This window comes from Crassostrea angulata, chromosome 10, assembly GCF_025612915.1.
Source record: "Crassostrea angulata isolate pt1a10 chromosome 10, ASM2561291v2, whole genome shotgun sequence".
NCBI lineage: Eukaryota > Metazoa > Mollusca > Bivalvia > Ostreida > Ostreidae > Magallana > Magallana angulata.
In genome coordinates this window covers 34,671,624-34,688,031 of record NC_069120.1, presented here as the reverse complement: position 1 = coordinate 34,688,031, position 16,408 = coordinate 34,671,624, and the positions used below count along the sequence as shown (strand labels likewise).

At 33.7% G+C, this 16,408-nt stretch overlaps 1 long non-coding RNA gene and 1 pseudogene across 2 annotated transcripts; one reads left to right on the top strand and one right to left on the bottom strand.

Annotated features, from left to right (window-relative positions):
• Positions 1-8,052: 8,052 nt before the first annotated feature.
• LOC128168125 (uncharacterized) lies at positions 8,053-10,104 on the top strand. 2 transcript variants are annotated; one of them, XR_008241297.1, is made up of 3 exons: positions 8,053-9,677; positions 9,780-9,843; positions 9,968-10,104. It is a non-coding gene; the product is annotated as an uncharacterized LOC128168125 (long non-coding RNA). The 2 variants fall into 2 exon arrangements; XR_008241296.1 differs by lacking the exon at positions 9,968-10,104 and having other exon boundaries at positions 8,053-9,328; positions 9,492-9,677; positions 9,780-9,902.
• LOC128168124 (uncharacterized) lies at positions 9,946-11,332 on the bottom strand (annotated as a pseudogene).
• Between the last annotated feature and the right edge of the window lie 5,076 nt (positions 11,333-16,408).

Below are 16,408 nucleotides of genomic sequence, written 5' to 3'. Positions count from 1 at the left end.
TTTCAACTCGAACTATTTTTTAGTAATTTTTGAAAAAAATACCCCAAATATGGCTAAATTTTTCAGAAAATGACAAAAATGAAACATTTAATCACATGCTATGAGCTTGAAAAAATATTTTAAAAATTCTGCATTAAGTTTGCTATAGAAATCAGGTATTTTGATAAATATACAGTGGCTAATCCGTTTACATTAAGCAGATAATCACATAGAACCATTCACACATTTTCAGGAAATGGCACTTGCTAACCAAAGTAGATTAACTCAGAGTACACAGGGCTGATATGGATTGGCATAAAATGCCTTTTGAAACAAAACTAACAATTTAGAAGAATTTTGAATGAATTCTATTTGTCCATTCATTACATATACACTGAATTAATTACTTAAATGTACCCTAATTCATAAGGAGCCTTGGTTCATGAAAACTGTACTCTTAAAACAAAGGGAGATAACTCTACACATTAAAATCCAAAGTAGGGATTTTTTACAAACATTAACGAGAAACTATTTTAGAAATTACAAGTCCATCACCTTTCAGCATTATCTGGTGTGATTAATTTTGAGGAGATCATACCTTTTGTAGCGAGGATTCACCATTCAAAGTCATGGGTTTCTACATACATTGTGCATTTAGAGGTGAAAATGTCTGGTATGTTACCATGAACAATGATGACCAAGACTCAAATTAATGATGAGAGTGCCAAAAAGATATTACTACAGTATTACAAATAGTAAAGCTTCTGGCAGACCTCATATATCTTGGGCAATCACTGTTCAATGCCAGCAACCAAACTTATACATATGCCACATTTGTTGGTAGTTACATTTCTAGGACACAGAGAGGGGAAAAACTGACATAATAAGACTTTAAAGCTGTAATTTAAATAAAAGTTTGCAAGGCATTGATAATTTAGGTGCTAAAATGACTATTTCTAACCAGTAAAATGTATATGTCTCATATCAAATATCTATACATGAAGGTTTACATATTCTAAAGTACTGAGGAAAATGTTGTGATGCCTACTCACCATCAGATTTCAAGTGTTAAATTGTAAGAAAAATATGAATAAATGAATATCAACTTACCATTTGTTGTTTTCTTCATTATATCTCTGTCAAAATGGTGTTAACTGGGAGGGGGGGGCAGCAGGTGCCTCTTTACCAGATTGTATGTCCTGTCATGCAATCTGCTAGGCAGTGAAATATCTCATCATTCATAGGAATCATAAAGTAACATAGGCCCTACTTTCCTCCTTATATTTAATCAAAATAATATTAAAGGAAATATATACTGTGGAATCATTAATTTTCGTGGGGGCCAATTTTCGTGGATTGCTTAAAATTTAAAGCTTCGTGGGGACGTAATTTCGTGGATTCTCTCAAACCCACAGAGGAAATATGACTTTATTACCCTAATTTATTAATTCGTGGAGGATGTTAATTCGTTGATAAGAGGTACCCACGAATTCCATGAAAATTGAGCCACCACGAAATCTAATGATTCCACAGTATATTTTTTTACATGTAATATGATTAATATGAGAGAGAGAGAGAGGGGGGGGGGGTATATTTAAGGCTTTATAACTAAATGACAAATCGACCAATTCTTTTATAATTTGGGTGACAAGTAAAGTTAACATTAGAAATTGTTTTTAGACATTTTGCAAGTACTAACGTCCCCTGTTTGACTCATTATGACACCATGCTGTTCACACCCCGGTCAAATCCATTTCGTACACTTTTTACCGTTATTTTTTCATATTATCAGCCAAAATTGAGAAAGAACCCTACAAAATGTCATCATTCATCCTAATTGTTTGAAAAATAACGAAATATTACACTTAAGTTGATAAAAGTGGATTTTGACCTTTGACCTGACAGGACACAGACCACAATTATTTTTCCCTCTTATTCCTTTATACAAAAATAAATCATATAAAAAATTCCACCGGCTCAAATGAGTTCCAATACAGCATACCTATAGAATGACACTAGTCTAACAACATATCCAAACTACAGGAAATCAATCGAGAGGGGACTGAGATAGGGCCCCTAAAATAACCCCTACCATGAAAAATTCACTTTCACTTTGGAATTTGTGAAAACATTGGCCTATTTACACCCTTTCTATTGCGCCTGTAAAGATAATTTTTCTAAATTTTTTCCTGCCTGTATTTTTTTTCCAAACCTTCTTTCCATCCATGCCATAAAAGGAACCAAATTCGACCATTTAGTACCCCTAGGAATTTTTGAAATGATACATACATTTTTAGAATGGAAATACTTGCGTGGTCAATGAGCACGGGGTAAAAATAGTGGTATGTGACCTTGTGAACAACGATGGTAATTGATGCACAGTGATAAACAATCCTGATATCAATGACTTTTATCTAAATGAGGCACTTTGTGTCTTTTTCAATAGAAATCTATTGGAAACATTCAGTATATGAGAATGTAGAGATGATAAATGAATGAGAGAAAAATCTAAAAATGTTTTAATACTGTGAATTCTGATCGTTATAACAATATTTTACGTTTTTTGTCATCAAAGTTCATGTTATTTTCATATAATTGCTACATACCACTAGAAATCAGCTTTATTTTTTCTCGAAAGCATTGGGGATAGGGAAGCACAAGCAGCTTGATGATGTTAAAACTTTTTCTTGTGATAATGAGATAATTCTGTGTTCTATAATAATTATTATTGTTGTACAGAAAATTATCATATTTCTAAAATAAATATTACAACGTCAGACATCCACGCGGTGAAATCGTACCCTGATCATGTACAATAAGGTATTGGTTCAAAGTGAGATAGAAACATACTATTATTTTGTTATCCTGTGCACATATGTATAGTAGTACATGTACCTTGTACCATAATTTGAATTGGAAAGAAGTTCTCACTTGATCAATAACAATATATCGGGAATATGTGAGGGAGAAAATTTGAAGTTATAGAAATGTCTGTACAAGCCATGGGCCTTCTTGTCATTAACCTTACGATATTATTGCTCAGACGACGATTAGCCGTGTGTAAACATATATTTGATAATACTCACACTAAAGACAGTTTGGACAGATCTTGCGATTAAATCACTTACTATAAATGTAGATTTACATACTGGACGGCCCTCTACCCCGGTTTATAATGTTTAGGCCAGTTTGGCTTTGACTCAACTAGTCCAATTTCTAGACGATTATATATTCTATGTTGGTATTCAATAAATACGGACAGTATGTGTTTGTAAAACACGGTCACCGATAACCTGTTTGGCATCGGAGACATAAAAACATTTGTGTTTATGTTATTATGTCTCTGTCGGCATTTAATGCCAAGATTTGTCTTACAAAAGTAGACTGGACTTCAGGATCAAGGTCATATTAAAGATTAAAAAAATGTTAGGTGATGTCCAAAGAAAATAAAAGTAAAAGCTCTAACCGCTTAAAGTTATAGCAAAATAGACAATATCCATTGTCAAATCATGAATTAAAAATGAAATGCAAAGAACATTGGTTTGTGTCTCTAAAGAAAAAATCTGCGATCTATAAAAGCTCTACCGCCTACCGTTATACAATTGAATCAAAACTATTTGTCAACGTAATTAAATATATAATCGACGTCATTTGAGTGTTTTAATACGGGGAGATTTTACTTGGAATAAAAGTGATGAGATGGACGCGCGGGCGCACCGACGCGCTGAATACAATTAGCCGTACTAGCAATGGGAGCTATGTGGCAACGCACTTTGAAACAATTACGCAGATTGAAAAAGTTGTTCAAAGTGCGTTGAATTTGGGACCAAGTTAACCCACTTTGAAAATGATTTCTAAAGTGCGCTATGGAGGTACATCACTTTGAAGAAAAAAAAAAGAAGATTCACCATGCACGTGTGAAATCCTGATTTAAAAATAGATAGTGATGTTTGAGGGGTGGGAATAGGGTGGGGGTGTCATCGCAACAAGCTGTTGTCTATCACTGTAGAATGTAAGTAATCATTGACGTTATTAACGAGAATCACCAGTTTAGATTAAAATCAATGTATATTTATTATTAAGCTCAAAGATTTACTGGGGGAATTACTTCGGCGAATTCAAAGACGGACATGCATTGATCTTAAAAAGGGAGTAATTTGCGTGTCTTACTAAGTTTACATAAAAAAAAAATACGTATGTTTATTTGTTTAATTGACTCCTTCTAAAACATACGAAATAAAAAATATTTCGTTGTTACGAAACAAATGTCAAAAAAATTCCCTCCCCATGGATCAGTTGATGCAATGGATGAGTTCATTCAAAGCATTGAAGATCTTATTCTTTTGGTGAAAGGTAAAGCACGCGCAGGATTCACATTCATAATTTTTACGCATTGATTACTGGACGAGTTCAAATTGGGACTATGAGAATACTCCAGAGCACATACAGCTTGTGTACACATGCAGCTTTATTTGAAAACAAAAACCTTTCCAATTACCTTCCTATGGTTGGAAATGACAAAAAGATCTTTGATATTTTGCATTTTCATGTAACAAATATAATTTTAAAGAGGGTGTTGCAGTTCCCATACTTATTTTCCTTAAAGTATTTGCAGATAAAATGGAAAAGTTAAAGCTACAGAATTTGATGTAAATCTTTTCTTTTGTACATTGTACGTAAAGCAGTGAAGAATTGTATCTGTAAAATTTGTACTAACTTCCATAAGACCATGAAAAAAAATTGAAAATGCGTAAACAAACATTTGTGGCAGATTTCACACTTAATAAATGGGGAATCCTTATTCTTGTGCAAACTGCTTCCTTAAAACAAAATTAACTTAATCCTAACGTTTAAAGTAGGACAACTTTTTTGTTAAAACTGCCATTTCTGGTGTTTGTTTTCAAAGAGACACTTTTTAAAAAAATCAAAGAATTTTGGAAAAAATAAACAATACCTTTGAAAAATACCTGTAAATTTTTAGGGATTTAAGTTATATCTAAATTAGTCGAGTGGTAACAATGTTAGAATAAATTGTAACAGAGTCCGAATTTTTTTATTGGGTTCGAATCCGCAACGGTTTGAATTTTTTAATACAGTTTTCTTTTAATCGCATGGAAAGGTAATAGATACTAGGTTTTCAGATGTAAAAATCTACTCTCAAATTGCATCAGTCTGGGTATACAGAAGACTTCTATTTTCTATTCATTTGGAACTCTATTTATTCCCACAGTTTTTAAGAGCTCTCTCAACTATAAACATTCGTTCACATTTATAAAACTGACCAATTTATTTCTTACAAAGTTTGCAACACGCAAAAAATAATATGAAAGCCTTTCCTTATATCCATAATATTTTGTTTCGTTTTAATAAAGAGCAAATGCATTTTACTGCCCTTTGTCAATTCTTATTTGCATGGCATCCGTTACGATGGATGAATAATTGATGTTGAAAACAAATTATTGGCAAAATAATTCGATAGCTATTTTCCTGGTGTTCATAACAATTAATAAATCATCGGTTTATTTTATATAGCTCTATGAATGCATTTAAACAGTTTATCTTGTTTGTCATAAGTCGTTTTATTAAAAAAAAATGATTTTTGTTTTTTTAACATACAATTTTCACTGTAGATTCGTTTTCTGTTATACATTGAAAAATGGTAATAGTTACTAGGTTTTTAGATGTTAAAAAGTTACACTCTTTCACAAAGACATTTATATCGGCAGATCAAATGTAATTATAAACATGTTTATAATGATAAAGGAAGCTATTACTATTTATGATTTTAAAGTAAGTCATTGCAATTTTCTCATTTATGTTGTGTCTACAATTGCTTTCATCACGTGTGTGCTTGATATCTACAATAGCCTTAGAACAAGTTTTGCATCTATTTTAAATTTCTTCCAATTTCATGTTCAAACTTATGATCAAAGTTTATTGTGTCAATTAAAATCAAACTATATGATGTTTAACTGTAACAGTGTGGGTGAAGTAACTCATAAGACGGCATAAGTCACACAATAAGTTAGTGTAACATTAACGATCCAGTATATTTTTCAAAATAATTCGCTGCCCTTAAGTTGTAAATTGAAAGCAGCTGACAATGGGTCTAACTTTAGCACACGCAATAAATATATTAAAACGAAACTTAGATTGCTTTGAAACAAGTGTAACAAATTTTTGGACAAACTCGTTCCAAACTCCGTTCGAGCTTTCACAATCAATGTGTGCGACAATAAGTAATTTGTACATTGAAATCGCGCTCTGAGTTTCTAAAAAAGCACTGGGTACACAGGACCTGACTGTTATTTTCTGTTCATGAGAACTCTGTTTATTCCTACGTTTTTAAAGAGCTATCTCAACTATAAACATACGTTTAAATTTATATAAAACTGACAAATTTATTTTTTGAAAAGTTTGCAACACGCAAAAAAATAATATGAAAGTCAATCATTGTATCAATAAAATATTGTTTCGTTTTTCAAAATGCACAATGCATTTTGTGCTTTGTCAATTGTTATTTGTATACTTCCGTAACGATGGATGAATAATTGATGTTGAAACAAATGACGGTGTTTTATTGGCAAAATAATATTCAAGCTGTAAAGTTACTGATGGTTGTAACACTGAATAAATCATGTTTTTTAAAAAGGAATTGAATACATATGCATCTCTTTCAAAACTGAAAAATATGACCCAATCAATTTGAAACATAGGGAGATGATTATATTTCATTTCGTTTCCGTATTGTGATAGATTTTTTTGCCTTTTTTTGTTAATCAAAATAAACTAAAATTCTGTATATAATAGGGGTCCAGCAGTTTGACAAAGAATTTTGATTCGCATGGAAATGTATCTCTATACCGAAGCGTTTCAATCGCAGGGAATTAGAGACAATACACTAGGCAAGGAATATTAATTACATAGATAAGACTTTTCTTCTTTCAGCAGTCTGACTTATTTCCGATGGACTCCGTCTTAAATACATACCACCTACAGTTTAATAAAATCAAATTAACAATTGTCCTATTGACTCCTTCAATAGATAAATCTTCTTCACCAGATTCGTTTCGTCGCAAAGACGGATCCAGGAGTTTAAGATAGAGTGGGGGGTGGGGTGGGGTGGGGTGGGATTTTAGAGATTTCGAACGATAATAATGAATTATTTTTAGTAGAAATTCTTTTTATTTTATCTCATGATTTCCTAAAAAATAATACCGTACATTGTGTTCATTATGCCAAAAACGATGTGAGTAGCATCTTACTAAATTGTGTTCCTCTGCTAAAGGATTGAGGAGAAGCATTCTTCTTGATTGCTTTCTGGTATACATTTAATCCAACGATTCAACGTTAATGTTAATGTCCTGATACCCATAAAGAGGAAGGAAGACATTCAATCATTCTTTACTTAGTGTACTTCTGGATGCTCGTTTTATATATTTTATAGCCGAATTTTTGCGTTCTACCCTTCTAGATGAAACTGCTGTGAGCTGTAATAAATGCAATACTTTTGTAATATATTTGGGAACAGAGTGGAACATGATCTGTTGTCTGAAAGCGTAGGACTGGTATCTTGAACGTCTTCCTGGCTAAACCACATTCTCTTCCTAAGCTCTACTTCTTGAGGAAAAGTTGACGGGCGATGGTAGATTTGAGTCGTAAAAATCAATAAGAGAAGATGTTATTTCTTAAGTGATTTTGTTGACATTATTAGGAAATATTACATGTCCATTTTCTTTGTCTGTGAAAACACTACGAATTTTGTGCTATATAGTCCAATAAATTCATAAGACGTACATATGTATTGTTGCGGCGCATGCGGGGTTTACATACTAATTTTAATCGTACAACTTCTGACAATTATATACATGTAGGTAGTAGTAAAAATGAGAATATTCTTTAAATATTATGAGGTGATAATTTGAAGGGGGCGTGATGAAATGAAATCTATCTTATAGTTTTTCGGGACTTTTTCTTTTTGATCACACCCAGACCAAAATTATCATCTAATAATACTTAAAGAATGATTCCTTATATAATTCCTTAGGTATATCCCACGTAGAGCTGCTTTAGAAATCGTGTTAAATCTCATGCTCATTTACTGGATCGTACTGTCTGAAAACGGTATGAAACTGTTTGCCTATTATAATAATACTCTTTGCAATAATCTTCTTGGATATTACTCCTTTGTGTTTCTACCACATTTCCTTGGAATTTCAATGGTAATGTCTGCTAAATTTGCCATTTTTTCTGCCTTCGTGAATATTATATCATAATCCTTTTCATTCGAACTTGCAGATTTTACAGCTTCTTTCTCCAGTTCTACAATGTTATTAGCTTGGGGATCTTATTAATTAGATCCCTAGCTAGGGGATTTTATTAGTTCTGAATGACAGGGAAGTTTTACAACAGATTTACAAGATGAATGTTTTTAACAAAAAGATTAAACTTTTAATGGTAAGTACATGTTCCCTACAGCTAATACAATTTATGTAAATTTTAGATCCAAACATAAAACAGGTAGAGAAAATCTATTCGCTATTTTTAACACTAGATCAAAAGTTTTCGTTTTATTCACACTCATAGAGTCTAGCCTTTGCGCAAGCACTGATATAACCCTAAGGCTTATATAACCCTAGAGTTACTCGAGTCAGTTCAATCAAACGCATCCCATGGCATCTAAACATATGAGTAGAGCTTCGTACATGTCCTCAAAATCTTGCAATTTTGTTATTGTCTCTACCCATCGGGTTTCACAGAAATTGTTGATATTGTAATGATGTGTTCCTTGGGCTTTCCTTCGTTCACGGTGGCCACAGCTTGCTCGAGACGCCTGGAGAGTAACGAAAAAGTTGCTTCATTGAATCTAACATAAAATATAATTCTCGCACCTAGCAACTCTTGCAGAGGACCAGATTTAATTGCCTTTGGAGACTTTTCTTGGGAATTCGTAGTGAAACCATTGTATTTTCCGGTCCTATCTGTGGTTTGCGAATGGCAGCAACGTACAGCAATTAATCGTCGCAGAATAAAGTGACTAAATGACATTGTCACATTTTACCGCTCCACTTGTGCCTACACATTGTTAAAATTAAAATAACCGTTGTTCCGTGTATAGCGCATGACGTGCATCTTTTGATTAATTCAAGATTCCTTAAAGATGCAAAGAAACGACGACTTTGGGTGAAACCACTGAATTGGGAAGATTTTGTTCCCACTGACCACTCTTGTGTGTGTTTTTTGGTTGGCACAGTGATGATCCAGCGGATGAGTATTATATTCCCAACACAAGGAGAAACCAGTAAATGCTGAAAGGGAGAACAGAGCAGCCAAAAGAAATATTCAAAAGGTACATGAATTAGAATTCTACCACTATTTAATTCAGTTTTTAAAATTAAGGTTAGGCAATAGACAAAATAAAACATCATGAAAATTTATTAGAATATTATGGTATCATACGTAATGAAAAATTCATAGGTATTTTAATTGAAGATGTAACATTGTTTTTTAAGAATTGTAGAACTTCAGAGTAGCAAAGTATAAGCAGAAGGAGCAAGAGAAGAGACAGTTGAGTTTTTCTACCTTTATTCACTTATCCTACACCAAGAGCAGAGACGAGGAACCCAGCAGTGATACAGATGGATTGAAGATTGAACCAGATGATGTTGACATTGGGGTCAGACATACAAGAGATGCAGGTATTTTGAAACTAAAAGGCAATGGACATTTAATGGATCAATATAAACCTAAAGATCTGCATTTGCATAATATGCCTGTAAACATGATGCAATTCATTGTAGGTGTACAGTGTGATCCAGACCCACTCTTTCTGGAAAGCATGGCTTTAAAATCCGAGATAAGAAGGTTTTAAAATCTGCAATAATATGTTGACAACATAAAGGATGATGACACCAAGACAAAATTCTAACTTCTCCACTAATTATTATTATTATCACTATAATTAAACTAAAGATTTGATACCTTACAGTTCTCTGCCGACAAAATGAGACCCTTCATGGTAGTCTCCATCGGATCTTCCAGTGTTCTAACTTCCTCTTCCCTTACAACATCAGGAGTGTCATCGGGGATGGTCCACAAGTGACTCATGCCTAGAATTGATATTGTTTTTTATTTCATAAACTTATACATGTACAATTTTGTGAAACAAATGATATAATTCATTAAAAAATGATTTGGTTTTGTGTATCCCACCAGTTTTGGGAAATAGGCTTTTACGGTTTGTAGTTGCTCGAGTGCATTCAGTAGTTGAATGCCCTCTTCGGGATGCCGGGGATCAAAGTTGATCTGTTTTCTCTCCCGATACTGGAGTTCCCCTTCAGCTGATTTTTTTTGGTCTGCCCAAGTTCCACTCTTTAAAAGGCTTATGGTCCATTTCCATCGGACAAGAAACATTCCACTGGCAGATTTTTGATGTTGCACTCTCCAACTTTAGGACCTCTGTTAGACGAAGGTGGTGCAGATGAAAAAGCAGCCCCCTATTTGACTGTATGTCTGGGCCAGACTATTAGATATTATAAAATAATTTAGTACAATTTTCTCCCATTCCAAATTATATTTTCTCAAAATATGATGACTTTTACTTTTTCAAATAAATTTACAAGTCCATGCATAAATCAATAATACAATTATTACCTCTCCAAATATTTTAAGAAGCTATTTTTGGTTAAATATTGTAAAATTTGAAAATTCTAAACCCGGAAAGTATTTCAATTATAATGAACTTAAATCCACATTTATATTGACAGATGTCCCATACCACCTTAAATTGGTAACATTGTGCCTACCCGACAGGACATTCACAATAGGCAATATGGACCTTTGTCTTTTCCTCGATACACAGGAAAACTTTGTATTTCATTTTTTATAGATGCCAAACAGAAAGCTCTGACATAGTCAACTGAGTCATCAATCTGCAATGTTAAAGTTTAAAATGAGTGTTTTGAAGGAAGAGTTTTACAATAGTGTAGACACTGAACAAAATTATGTTCTTGTAAATGCTTATCAGCTATATTATATTTCAAAGATGAGATGTCATAATTTGTTAAATATCTCCAGCCTCAAAATGCTTAACAGCCCTGTCCAGTCCTTTAAAGTTCTTAACTTCTTTCCCTTCTTCCGTATGTTGCAATACCATCATTTGATAAATTCTTTGGCAGGGAGGTGGGTGTGACGAGAGAATACGCGACTGACTGCACTTGGGGAGGTTTCCTTGACCAGCTGGTACCTCTGGTATAATACCAACTGATGATGCTGCCTGGTATTTGATAGGTATGTCCGTCAATGGCCCTCTCCTTTTTCTACTATTTCAATCCTCAAGATTACGATCAGCCATCTTTGCACGTAAGCAATCGTTTTGCACTAATTTTCAGGCACGTAGCATATTTTTTGAAAGTGTGTGTGGGGGGGGGGGGGGGGGGGCAGACTCATCCAAAAAATTTTGACAAGCAAAAAATAAAAAGGATATTCGGAAATTTCCAAACTCTCCAAAATCCTAATCCGGGGGAGGGGGGGGGGTTGGCGTAGTATATCTATAACTTCAATTTTACTCCTAATTTCCTTATTTAATATAATTCTTTTAACACACTCCCAAAACAGGAGCGGGGTGGGGGGGGGGGGAGGGCAACTTGAAGATTACCAATTTGTTTTTATTTTTTTAAAATCAAACTTCGCTGATTAATAATCAGCGAAACTTCCTTTAAAAAATCCGGAAATCATATGGATTTTTTTTGGATTTTACAATCTTGCGCATGCGCATTACATTCACGCTAAATCACGGAAGGCTCTTTAGTTTTTGTATCCAGAATATCACATTTGCATGAATAAACGATATTACAAATATGTGTAAATTTTCATTGAAAATTTGTCATATATATATTCTATTCATCAAAGGTACATGTTATACGGGAGATAACTCTAACTCAATGCATTTAATATGAAAAATCCCGATAGTTTCGAATGTCAACTCGAAGCGAGTGAAAAACGTTGCAGGAGAATGTGTTGAATTCTTCATTAAAATGAATTAAATTTTTAGATGGAAGGTATCTGCAGCCTCAAAATTATGAATAATTTGACTGTTATTTTCAATGCAGCTTCATTAATTTTTCCAAAATCGTTTCGGAGCGATTCTGCAATTTTTTGCTACATTACGGGTATATGGGAGGCAATTTAATTGTGGTATAGGCCTGTCCCGAGACACAGTTCGATTATTCTGTGTGGATGTATCTATTTCATAAATATCCGATACAATGTCAACCCATGCACGGATCAAAGTCTAGTAACATAAAAAAAGCAAACACACTTTCATTTCAGAATCATTTATTTCCAGCAAACGAAACGAGTACTATGTATCCAATGTACACAAACCTCTTCATTAGAGTCGAAGGATTCTACCAATTTTGCGGTAAAATACCTTAAGTTTGATTTGTATTGAGTTTGCACACTTAACTCTGTTAACCACCGTAAGACTTAACCGCGCGGGAAAAACATGGCGTTACCGACTGTCCTTTGTGAAAAATGATGTATTGATGTCGTACCATCACGTCTTGTTGCTTATGACAAGACGTGATGTTGTGTTGACGTGGAATTTAAGACTATTCCTAACAAAGGAAGGGTCACTTTCATAAGGTTTAAGGTAATAACACGTAAACCTTCCAAATAATGTACAATAGTTGTCTTGTCTTCGAAAACTATGAAATGTCGATGACAATTCTTATACTCCAAAGCATTAAAGGCTTGTCGAGAAAAGGTTTTCTGCAGTCTGTTTAAGTTGCAATGAGACATCAAATCAGTGAGCTGTTTACTCTGATACATAGAGTAAAAGCTTAAATGGTTTGTACACACATAAACGCAATACGGGTTGCGTTAAAGTTAAGAGTTACGAGCGATGAGTAATTGGTCATTTTTGAAAGTTTTTATCTGCAGCTGAAAATCTCAGGGGAATTCTTGAAACGAGTTTTATTTTATTCTTATTGCTAGCGCTCTCGAGCGCTAGCAACTACGTTAGTCTATACCTCTGAAATACGCATGCTCGAGTTTACGGTGGGGCATTCTGGGAAAACTACTATAGATAGACTGTACGATGACAATTTCGTTTTTCATTAAAAAAGAAGAAGATATCATCCGAATTTAATTCATTGTCTAACCTACACATAAAAGTACAAGAATCCTGGTCATGGATACAAGGATTGTAGACATCACCCGGTAAAACATATATATATATAAAACTTCCTCCGAAATGTTTTTGGAAAACCCGGTGAAACATAGCTATATACCAACTTCCTACGAAAAGTTTAGAAAAAAAAAGTTTAGCATGTTGGAAAGTCAAGAATAAAGCGATTGATACAATGCAGTACCACACTGATATAATTTCTTATTATTTTTTTTATTTTTTTTTCCTTTGTTGACGGAAAAGCCCGATTGTTATAAACAAAGAAACGACATTTAAGCGGGAAAATTTTACGTCGAAGCCAAAAAAGATAATTTCTCATTGGTCAATTACCATACGAAAAAATCCGAGCAGGGAGACGACATTTACGCGCGAAAAATTTACACCGAAACACAAGCGATAGCTAATAATATGGCGGGGACGGACCAAACAGACTCTGGTATGTAATATTTTTCTCTTGATGATACTCAGTCATATATATATATATATATATATTATAGGTCTAACGTTATATCTGCAAAGATAATTGATATAAACATGTAATATTTTTTTTCTTTATACATAGGTTCATAACTATTTTATCTGCAAAGAAAATTGATATAAATATCAATATGGGTCGAATTTTGAGGGGTAGAATTCATCAAGGATATCCCTATTTCTCCGGGGAATTTGCCGGTAGACAGTGTACTGCCATTGCTTTTCTGGCCCTTTGTTTGGCGACGATCAAATTGGGTAGTCTTTGGACTACTGATGATATTGATAATATAATATATAGAGGGAACGATGAATATGTAAACACTATTCGTAATCGCCTATGTCTAGCACATCCAAGAAACTTGCAGCATAACGAACTTCCACAATCTATATCAAATTCTCTGAATTCTAATATAGACTATATAATTGCACCACATCAAAACTTTTATGGTGTTGTGGGTAGACAGAGTAATCCATATGCAGGTAGTCATAATTTGCAAACGGCTTTGTTAATGGGATTTTCTGGATCTAAGTATCTGTTAGCAACATTTGCTGATTATACAACTGCTTTATTTTATGATGAAGTGTCAAATTCTTATTATTTATTTGATTCACATGCTTGTAATGAAAGTGGACAAACAGATGCTAATGGCTATGCAATTCTCTTGGAATTCTCTACTGTTCTGCAAATCTTGCAACATTTACAAGAAAGACATTTAAATCAAGTGTTTGAAGTAACAGCATTCAGTTTTACACAAACAGTTATAGCTGATTCATCACAATTATCAGATTTGACAGACTGTTTACAAGATGTGCCTTGCCCATTGCCAAGTAATGGGGATTCTAACACACCAACATCTATGAATACTTCTAACTTAAATATTGAAGATCATTTTTGTAACAATTAAAATTTTCAGCAAACTTCTGACACATTCTACAACCTGAATCACACTTACTCAACCTCAACACAAAAGATGCACGATTCCAACACACAGTCATGTGTGAATGCATCCAACTTCAACTCTACTTTTGAAGACCATTCATGTAATCATTATGATTTTCAGAGATATTCAAACAAGCATTGTAACCTTAACCACACTTACTCATCACAAATGCCTGCAAAAAAAAAAAACAACATATTTCAACGTCTCCTATATCTCATGATCACTGTTACAACAACTCGTTGTCTTTAAATTACTTTGAGTTTAATACATCAAACATATGTCCTATTGTTCAATTGCCTCACCAACCTCTTTTAGATATGTGTGAGACTATATCACCTACAGTAAATATTCAAACACAGAATGAATACATGTGTAACAGTCATGAAGTTTCAACAAGTATATTGTCAAAAGCATATAGAGACTACATTAACATGGAACCAGAATTTTCCTGTAAAGTGTGTAATAGGTTCTTGTTTAAAAATCAAGTGTATAAAAGTTCAGATCAATATCCAAACTATAATGTGAGTCAAGGGGACACATTGTGTAGCTGGTGCAAATCTTCACTGAGAAAAAATGCCTTTCCACCATTGGATTTTATTTTAAATAATCTGAATGCTGGAGATATCCCACAAGTATTGCAGGACCTCAGTTTGGCAGAAAAACGATGCATTTCAAAAATTAATACTTTCTTCACTTTGTTAATTTTGTCAGCTTTCCCTGTGGGCCAGTTAGGAATGAAGGGCCTTGTAGTACATTTATCATTGCCAGTTTTTGAGGTGGCTCATAATTTACCACGATACTGTGCATCTTCTAATGTAGCTATTATTGTTCCATCATCTTTGAGCAAACCATCTGTAATTAATCCAACAAAAGTTTTCAAAGCTTTGAGGTGGTTGTGTGCTAATAATCCTTTAAATTCTGATATTTCTTTAGATTGGTATGATTCATCACAAAACTCTTGTTATAATTCTATAAATATGGACCAGTTTCAGTTTCAGGACTTTGGAACAGTTAATTTAAATACTACAATGCCAGATATAAGTATAAGTAATTTTTTATCCCAACAACCATATATGTTACCTCTAGCACAGAACTTTACAAATTTAACAAAGATTGCCAATGGTGAAGAATTAGCTTTTCCTACTTTGTTTCCATATGGAAAATCTGGCTTTACATACCCCCGCCACAAAAAATTAACACTTCTTCAGTACTACAAAGCCAGATTATGTAATATTGATAAACGATGGCGTTCTGATATTTCTTATCTTCTTTCTTCAGTTGGTTCTTTTGAAAGAAACAGATTATTTGAACTTATATCTGTGTACATGAGAATTCGAAAAACTGAAAGACCTATTCATCTTCATGATATTCATCACATTTCTACAAATCCAGATATACTTCAGAATTCTTACATGTTTATGAAAACAATGCGTGGAACTGCAGCATACTGGAAAGATGTATTGTTCAATTTAATTGCTATGCTAAAAAATTTGGGTTGTCGAACACTTTTCATGACTCTCTCTGCTAATGATTACCATTGGAAAGAGCTCGCAAAAACCTTGAAAGTTCCTCTAGAAAATTTACCAAAAGCTGTTCAACAAAACCCCCTGATTACAGCTATTCATTTTGAAAGAAGGTGGAAGGCATTATTGAATCACGTGTTGCTTTCAGGTGAACAACCATTAGGAGAAATTGTTGATTATTTTGCACGTGTTGAATTTCAGTCACGAGGAAGTCCACACTTGCACATATTCTTTTGGGTGAAAAATGCTCCTTCCTTGCAAACTTCTTCTCCTTCAGAATTAATTGCTTATATAAACAGAAC